This window comes from Rhinatrema bivittatum, chromosome 2 (assembly GCF_901001135.1).
Source record: "Rhinatrema bivittatum chromosome 2, aRhiBiv1.1, whole genome shotgun sequence".
Taxonomy (NCBI): domain Eukaryota; kingdom Metazoa; phylum Chordata; class Amphibia; order Gymnophiona; family Rhinatrematidae; genus Rhinatrema; species Rhinatrema bivittatum.
The window spans coordinates 592,515,151-592,522,236 of NC_042616.1; the positions used below are offsets into that span (position 1 = coordinate 592,515,151).

The 7,086-nt window shown below is 48.2% G+C and overlaps 2 long non-coding RNA genes across 3 annotated transcripts; both read right to left on the reverse strand.

Annotated features, from left to right (window-relative positions):
- Nucleotides 1-836: 836 nt before the first annotated feature.
- Nucleotides 837-1,909, reverse strand: LOC115086221. Its single transcript, XR_003855168.1, has 3 exons — nt 1,775-1,909; nt 1,309-1,361; nt 837-951 (listed from the first exon to the last, which is right to left on the reverse strand). It is a non-coding gene; the product is annotated as an uncharacterized LOC115086221 (long non-coding RNA).
- Nucleotides 1,910-2,099: 190 nt separating this feature from the next.
- On the reverse strand, nt 2,100-6,060 carry LOC115086222. 2 transcript variants are annotated; one of them, XR_003855170.1, is made up of 3 exons: nt 5,907-6,060; nt 3,536-3,588; nt 2,100-2,188 (listed from the first exon to the last, which is right to left on the reverse strand). It is a non-coding gene; the product is annotated as an uncharacterized LOC115086222 (long non-coding RNA). The 2 variants fall into 2 exon arrangements; XR_003855169.1 differs by lacking the exon at nt 5,907-6,060 and adding an exon at nt 5,453-5,860.
- Nucleotides 6,061-7,086: the final 1,026 nt, after the last annotated feature.

Below are 7,086 nucleotides of genomic sequence, written 5' to 3' on the forward strand. Positions count from 1 at the left end.
CTGGGTCCCTTTTCTAAGGTCTAAGCACCTCCCAGAGGAGGACCTAGTTTAGGGTAGTGAGTGGACTAAACCATTTGCTATGGCTCACTGGAGTAACTATAGAGGGCAGACAGTTCCCTGTGCTCTGAGGGACTCCTCGTCTCTGAGAAATCACTGATTAGCACTGTGAAATCCCTGAATACCAACAAAATATTTCTTCATTTATATTTATAAACTAATAGGTCCATTCAGCGGTGCTGAGAGCAGGAAGTTAGCTAGACTTACCCAGGTACGGGTCCCCGCTGGATAGACCCAAAGACAGTGGTGTAAGTTTATCTATCTCACTTCAGGGCTGCTACCCAGCTAAACATAAGCCCCACACCCGGTCATCTCTTTTTATCCAGGTAAGTTAGCCATTCATTGGCCCACAATTTTAACACTTTGCGGTTTGTCCAGCTAAATTCCAAACTCAGCCGGACAAATCCGCTGACCAAGCACCTTTAAAAGTATTACAGGGCACGAAGCAATGTTTTCAAAGTCTCCTTACCGGTTTTTTTTCTTCGAAGCGCATGCACTGCAATCAGACCAAACACACATGGGATGTCAAGGAGAAGTAAGGGAAAGGAAAAGGGGAAAGGGGAAGCATAAACAAGACAGAGAAAGGGGAGAAAAAGTAGAGAACAGCAAAGGCAGGTGGGCAGAGAGGAAGGAGGAGGGAGATATAGAGAAGGGAGGCATGGGCTAGGGGAGAGGAGGGAGAGCAGGGAGAGCATTGGAAGGAGGGTGGGAGGAGTTGATACAATAACAGGAAGGAGCAAAGGAGAAAAAGATGGAAGGGGGGAACAGGAGATAAGACCGGGAGATTGATGGGAGAGGGAGGAGGGGAGATGCAGAGGGGGAGGCATGGGGTAGAAGAGAGGAGAGAGAGCAGAGGGAGCAGTGGAAAGAGGGATGGGAGTAGCTGCACCGGTGCTGAAGTTTGCAGGACGAGCGGAACCGGAAAGAGAAAGAAAGGAGATATGTGAGCATTTCCTGATGTCCTACTTTCCATCTGAGGTACAGGCATTGATATTGGTTATCACAAAGTTAATTGTGCCCATTTCTGTATTCAAAGTAAGGGGTAAGTTTTCAGAAGAGCTGCTAAGTGACCACAAGAGTTGATTCCGTTTACTGGATAAATTTTCAATCACAGCTTGGCGGCTGGAAATATTCCCAAATTTAGCTTAGCCGGTTCAGCACTGAGAAGCCTCCTGAATACTTACCCTGAGCAGCTCCAGAGGATCTAACCTCACTGAAGGGCCTGTCCCTTAATCTAAAAAAAATACCCACCTCTACCCTGACTCCCAATCGCTCGGTCATTTTTGATGCAGGCTTGTCTTCGTCTGTTAAAGAAAGGTTCAAACTTTAAATTGTGTAAGGCTGAATGCACATCACCATTATATACAGGGAGGACAATAATGAAAGCCATTTCTGGGGATAAAGTGCTCTTTTATCCACAGAAATAGGCTATTTGATTACTGTCCATCCTCTACACAAGTAAAGGTAGGAGCATATAACAAGGTATATTTCTGGTTTAGAGTTCGGACAGGGGGAAAACTATATGCAGCCCAGCTAAACATAAGCCCCACACCCAGTCATCCCGTTTTATCCAGGTAAGTTAGCCATTCATTGGCCCACAATTTTAACACTTTGAGGTTTGTCCAGCTAAATTCCGAATTCAGCCGGCCTAATCCGCTGACCAAGGAGCTTTAAAAGTATTATAGGGCACAAAGCGATGTTTGCAAAGTCTCCTTACCGTTTTTTTTTCTTCGAAGCGCATGCACTGCAATCAGACCAAATACACACGGGATGTCAAGGAGAAGTAAGGGAAAGGAAAAGGGGAAAGGGGAAGCATAAACAAGACAGAGAAAGGGGAGGAAAAGTAGAGAACAGCAAAGGCAGGTGGGCAGAGAGGAAGGAAAAGGAAGATATAGAGAAGGGAGGCATGGGCTAGGGGAGAGGAGTGAGAGCAGAAGAGCATTGGAAGGAGGGTGGGAGGAGTCGATACAGTAACAGGAAGGAGCAAAGGAGAAAAAGATGGAAGGGGAGAACAGGAGATAAGGCAGGGAGATTGATGGGATGGGTGGAGGGAAGATAGAGAGGGAGAGGCTTGGGGTAGGGGAGAGCAGAGGGAGCAGTGGAAAGAGGGGTGGGAATAGTTGCACCGGTGCTGAAGTTTGCAGGATGAGCGGAACCGGAAAGAGAAAGAAAGGAGATATGTGAGCATTTCCTGATGTCCTACTTTCCATCTGAGCTACAGGTATTGATCTTGGTTATCACAAACAGGCCAATACAGTAAGGTGCGGTAGAAAGAGGTGCATTAGTGCCGGGCACACCTGCGTTTGCCGCACGCACAGTTCGGATCACATACCGCTCGAGACTGTATTTAAATGGCAATCTTTGCGTGCCTTGAAGGCTTTATGCATAAGCAACACGAAATCAGACGAAAAAGTAGAGTCTGAAGACAAATCTGTCTGATCCCCCTCAGGGACCTCTGGATTGGCAGCACAGCTGGGTCTCGAAGGTTTGTCCCCCTTAGGGACTCTGCGTTGTGGTGACAATCGCGGTTGAGGGTCGTCCTCCCCCCGTGCCGCTGGCGCCTTGGGGCGTTCCCACGGGAACGGGTCGGCACCTGAAGAATGTAAGTTCCCAAATGCTCCGGTCACTGTTTGGACCCTCATCAGGTCCCTGCCCATGGCCGCAGAGACTCCCTTGCCTCCGGAGAGGCAATCGGAACACAAATTGTCCCAGGACAGTTGCGCCCGCGCGGTGCCGCAGGCCCTACAAGCAGCCCGATGCGGCATGCTGCAGCAAAAAACAGCCCCGAAAATCGCTCGGAAGGTGGCGAAAATGGCGCGCAAGCACCCAAATGCGACCGGAAGGGAAGGAGAATGAAGCCCCGACAGAACACACACAAAAAAATTTTAACTTTTTTTTTTTTAAATATACTTGCCCAATAGTCTCCGGGTCCTGGACCTACTGGGGGGAGTGAGCCGGGATCCCCGGTATCACCCCCAGTCACGAATTCACACTGGCAGGAGGGCAAAGCACCCCACACCTCAGTGGCCTCGGAAACCAGGGGGGATGGTCCCCTCCGGACCTCACAACACCCCGGGAGGCGGGAGACTGGACCTGCAGGCAAACCACTGCGCTCCTACACCTTATTCTAACTTTATCCTTCTTTTTACCCAGCTAACAATACTATCTAGAACTGAAAAACTAGCCTCAGCACAGACTGTAGGTTCTGCACCTCCTCCACCTGCTAGGAGACAGAAGAATACTGCCAGACTGTAGGTGGCACCAGCCTAGATAAGGCATAGGTTTGTTTGATAAACTTCTGTCTCCAACTGCTAGAGGGGGGGCAAAACCCAGGAGTCTGGACTGATCCGGGTACGTACAGGGAATTTAGCTTAGCCAGTTCAGCACTGAGGAGCCTCCTGAAAACTTAAGCCTGAGCAGTTCCAGAGGATCTAACCTCGCTGAAGGACCTGTCCCTTAATCTAAAAAAAATACCCACCTCTATCCTGACTCCCAATCGCTCGGTCATTTTTGATGCAGGCTTGTCTTCGTCTGTTAAAGAAAGGTTCAGACTTTAAAATGTGCAAGGCTGAATGCACATCACCATTATATACAGGGAGGACAATAATGAAAGCCATTTCTGGGGGTAAAGCGCTCTTTTATCCACAGAAATAGGCTGTTTGATTACTGTCCATCCTCTACACAAGTAAAAGTAGGAGCATAGAACAAGGCGTGGGCTTTTTCCCGTGTAGTTTTGTAAATATTTCTGGTTTGGAGTTCGGACAGGGGGAAAACTATATGCAGAGCTTTCCTTTAACACCGTGCCCTCACAAAAAGCAGGCAGGGATATTTTTGAGGGGGCAATAAACAAAGCAAATCTAGATGTGTACTTTTGCATTCCTTATCACCTCAGGTTAAAATTCAGATGGGATTGGCCAGACCTTGCATACTTTGATTTTTTAGGTCAAGGCTGGGAAACATCCAGACCCAGATGAGACCCACAGCTCAGTCCCAGGCAGCCACTGCCAGAGCCCCAAACCAGAGGTTCATGGAGGGAGCTTTTGCTCCATGTCTCTGACTCCTCCCCCTCCCCCCCATAATCAAATGTTCACGGCAGGAGCGAGCATGATCTGCTGCCACAGCTTGGGTTCATCTCCCCACCTTGTCCTTGAATGAAATATTCATAAGGACTGGAGAGTGGCACGAGAGCTCCTGCCTCATCCTTGGCTCCTTCTTGCAGCCTCCCACCCCAAGAAAAACTGAGAGAGGCAAGACTCACTTTCAATTGCTTCCCCTCCCCCTTTATAATCCCACACAATGTTTGTTTTGGTTAAATAAAGGCCGCAGTTTATTATAACATGACCCGAGCCCCTAACACTTAATACACTATTCAACATATACACTCACCCCCCCTTTCATCCCCTTCTTAACAACTTGCTCCCCACCTCGACCCAGTGGTAGAGCTACACCCATAGAGTCCATTTCCTTACCCCGCCTCGCACCAGCGTGGGTAAGTACCCCGGCCTCTGAGCTTCGGCCCCCCTCTTGTTCATTGGCCACCTCATGTAGCAGCCCCACGCTACACGAGATACCTCCCCCCCCCCAATGCCTTTTAACAACACATAATAAAATCAACCATATTGGGCTGGGGTTACCCGCCACTGTGACAATCAATAAAGACAACACACATTGAATAACATCCAATGATTCTCCCGTAAGGGAGGGAGGAGGGAAATTATTCCAGCCTGCTCCCTCAGCCCTCTCGCACCCAACTGAGGCGCGAAAGGGCTCTCTGCCATAACTAACTATTACCCCAACCAATCCCAGCTCCTCAATTCAAAATACTTCCTTTTCATTGGCCCCTTAGCTTTACTTTCTCCCCCTCCCCTTTCCCTCCTAACTTATAATTTAATCCTATCCTACCTCTCGCTAACCCCCGTTATTATCTGCTAAGCAATACAAGATTGCTTAGCCTTCACTTAAATGTTCACAGGGAAAACAGAGCAAGAGCTGTGCTGCTTCTGGCTCTGCCCCTGCCACACAGAATGAAATATTCATGGCAGGAATGAAGAGCACACATCACATCTCTTCCTTTACCTCCCTGGAATAAAACATTCTTAGCAGAAGTAAAGCAAAAGCTGCTTCACCTGACACGTGGAGGTTAAACCCTTGCTCACTTGCTTGGACCTTGAAGATCCTAGCAAGCACTGCAGAGGCCTTGCCTGCTCCTGCACTTGTGCCTCTCTCCTGACAACCTCCCACCTACCAATTGGGTTTCCCAAGTACCCTACCACCTGCTCCTTCATGAGGGCTTTCTGAGGACATTGTGACTCCCTAAACCTGGGGTTTCACAGTATCCAGACAAATAAAGAAGGCACATCCAAAAAATACCAGAATCACTGAAAAACTCACTTACCTAGGATCCACAGTGCTAATAAACAGAGCTTGTTATGAAGAATGTATTACAAGCAGGGGAAGAAGAAAAGGAATTTCACAGTAACTCCAACTGGTTTTTAAGTGAATGTTTTTGCAGAGCTGAATGCTGCACCTGTCTCAGTCGGCTCTGAGGGTGCTGATAGGATCAGCTCAGACTGTACAACTGGCTGGGCTTCTTTAGCTTTACAAACTCTCCCTGTCTGTCCCTATTAACCCACAGCTCTATCTCTCCCTCAGGGACCCTCTAATGGTAATAAAAGGGAATTTTACATGGGAGGGAAATAATATTAACCACTAAAACTGTTTTGCTAAAAGGAGAAGTAAGGGAAAGGAAAAGGGGAAGCATAAACAAGACAGAGAAAGGGAATGAAAAGCAAAGAACAGCAAAGGCAGGTGGGCAGAGAGGAAAGAGAAGGAAGATATAGAGCGTTCACCCAGCAAGATAGGAACCAATCTCTTGAAGAGACAGCGTAGTCCAGGCAGAAGGTCTGTGGCAGATAGTGAAGAGACGAAGTGATGGTCACAGGAACATGGAGACGTTGCAGGCATGAAGACCCAAGAGACGCTGGAGGCATGAAGACACAGGAGACGCTGGAGAGACGATGACACAGGAGACACTGGAGGCATGAAGACCCAAGAGACGCTGGAGGCATGAAGACCCAAGGGACGCTGGAGGCATGAAGACACAGGAGACGCTGGAGGCATGAAGACCCAAGAGACGCTGGAGGCATGAAGACACAGGAGACGCTGGAGGCATGAAGACCCAAGAGACGCTAGAGGCATGAAGACACAGGAGACGCTGGAGGCATGAAGACCCAAGAGACGCTGGAGGCATGAAGACACAGGAGACGCTGGAGGCATGAAGACCCAAGAGACGCTGGAGGGACGATGACACAGGAGACACTGGAGGCACGACACCAAAGCACAGGGATCACAGCCTAGGAGCAACAGAGGACGTCTGTTGCAAAGAGCAAGAAAGAAAGGAGTTGCCTGGTTTCAAACCTCTACTATGGTGATGTCATAATCAGACATCATAATCCCGAGCTGGCTTAGCTCTCCAGCTGCAGCCCTTAAAGGGACCTAACACTTTGCTCTCTGGCTATAGTTTTCCCCCTGTCCGAACTCCAAACCAGAAATATGCCTTGTTATATGCTCCTACCTTTACTTGTGTAGAGGATAGACAGTAATCAAACAGCCTATTTCTGTGGATAAAAGAGCGCTTTACCCCCAGAAATGGCTTTCATTATTGTCCTCCCTGTATATAATAGTGATGTGCATTCAGCCTTACACATTTTAAAGTCTGAAACTTTCTTTAACAGACGAAGACAAGCCTGCATCAAAAATGACCGAGCGATTGGGAGTCAGGTTAGAGGTGGGTATTTTTTTAGATTAAGGGACAGGCCCTTCAGTGAGGTTAGATCTTCTGGAGGCTTCTCAGTGCTGAACCGGCTAAGCTAAATTTGGGAACATTTCCATGCTGGTAATCAGTTTGCCTTCCTTCCATTTTTCTTAATGCATGGAATACACCTGGTCTGTGCTTCTAGGATGCTACTTTTAAACAAGGCCCATGCCTGTTTTTTCTAACTACTTTTCTCATTTTCTCAAAGTTTCCCT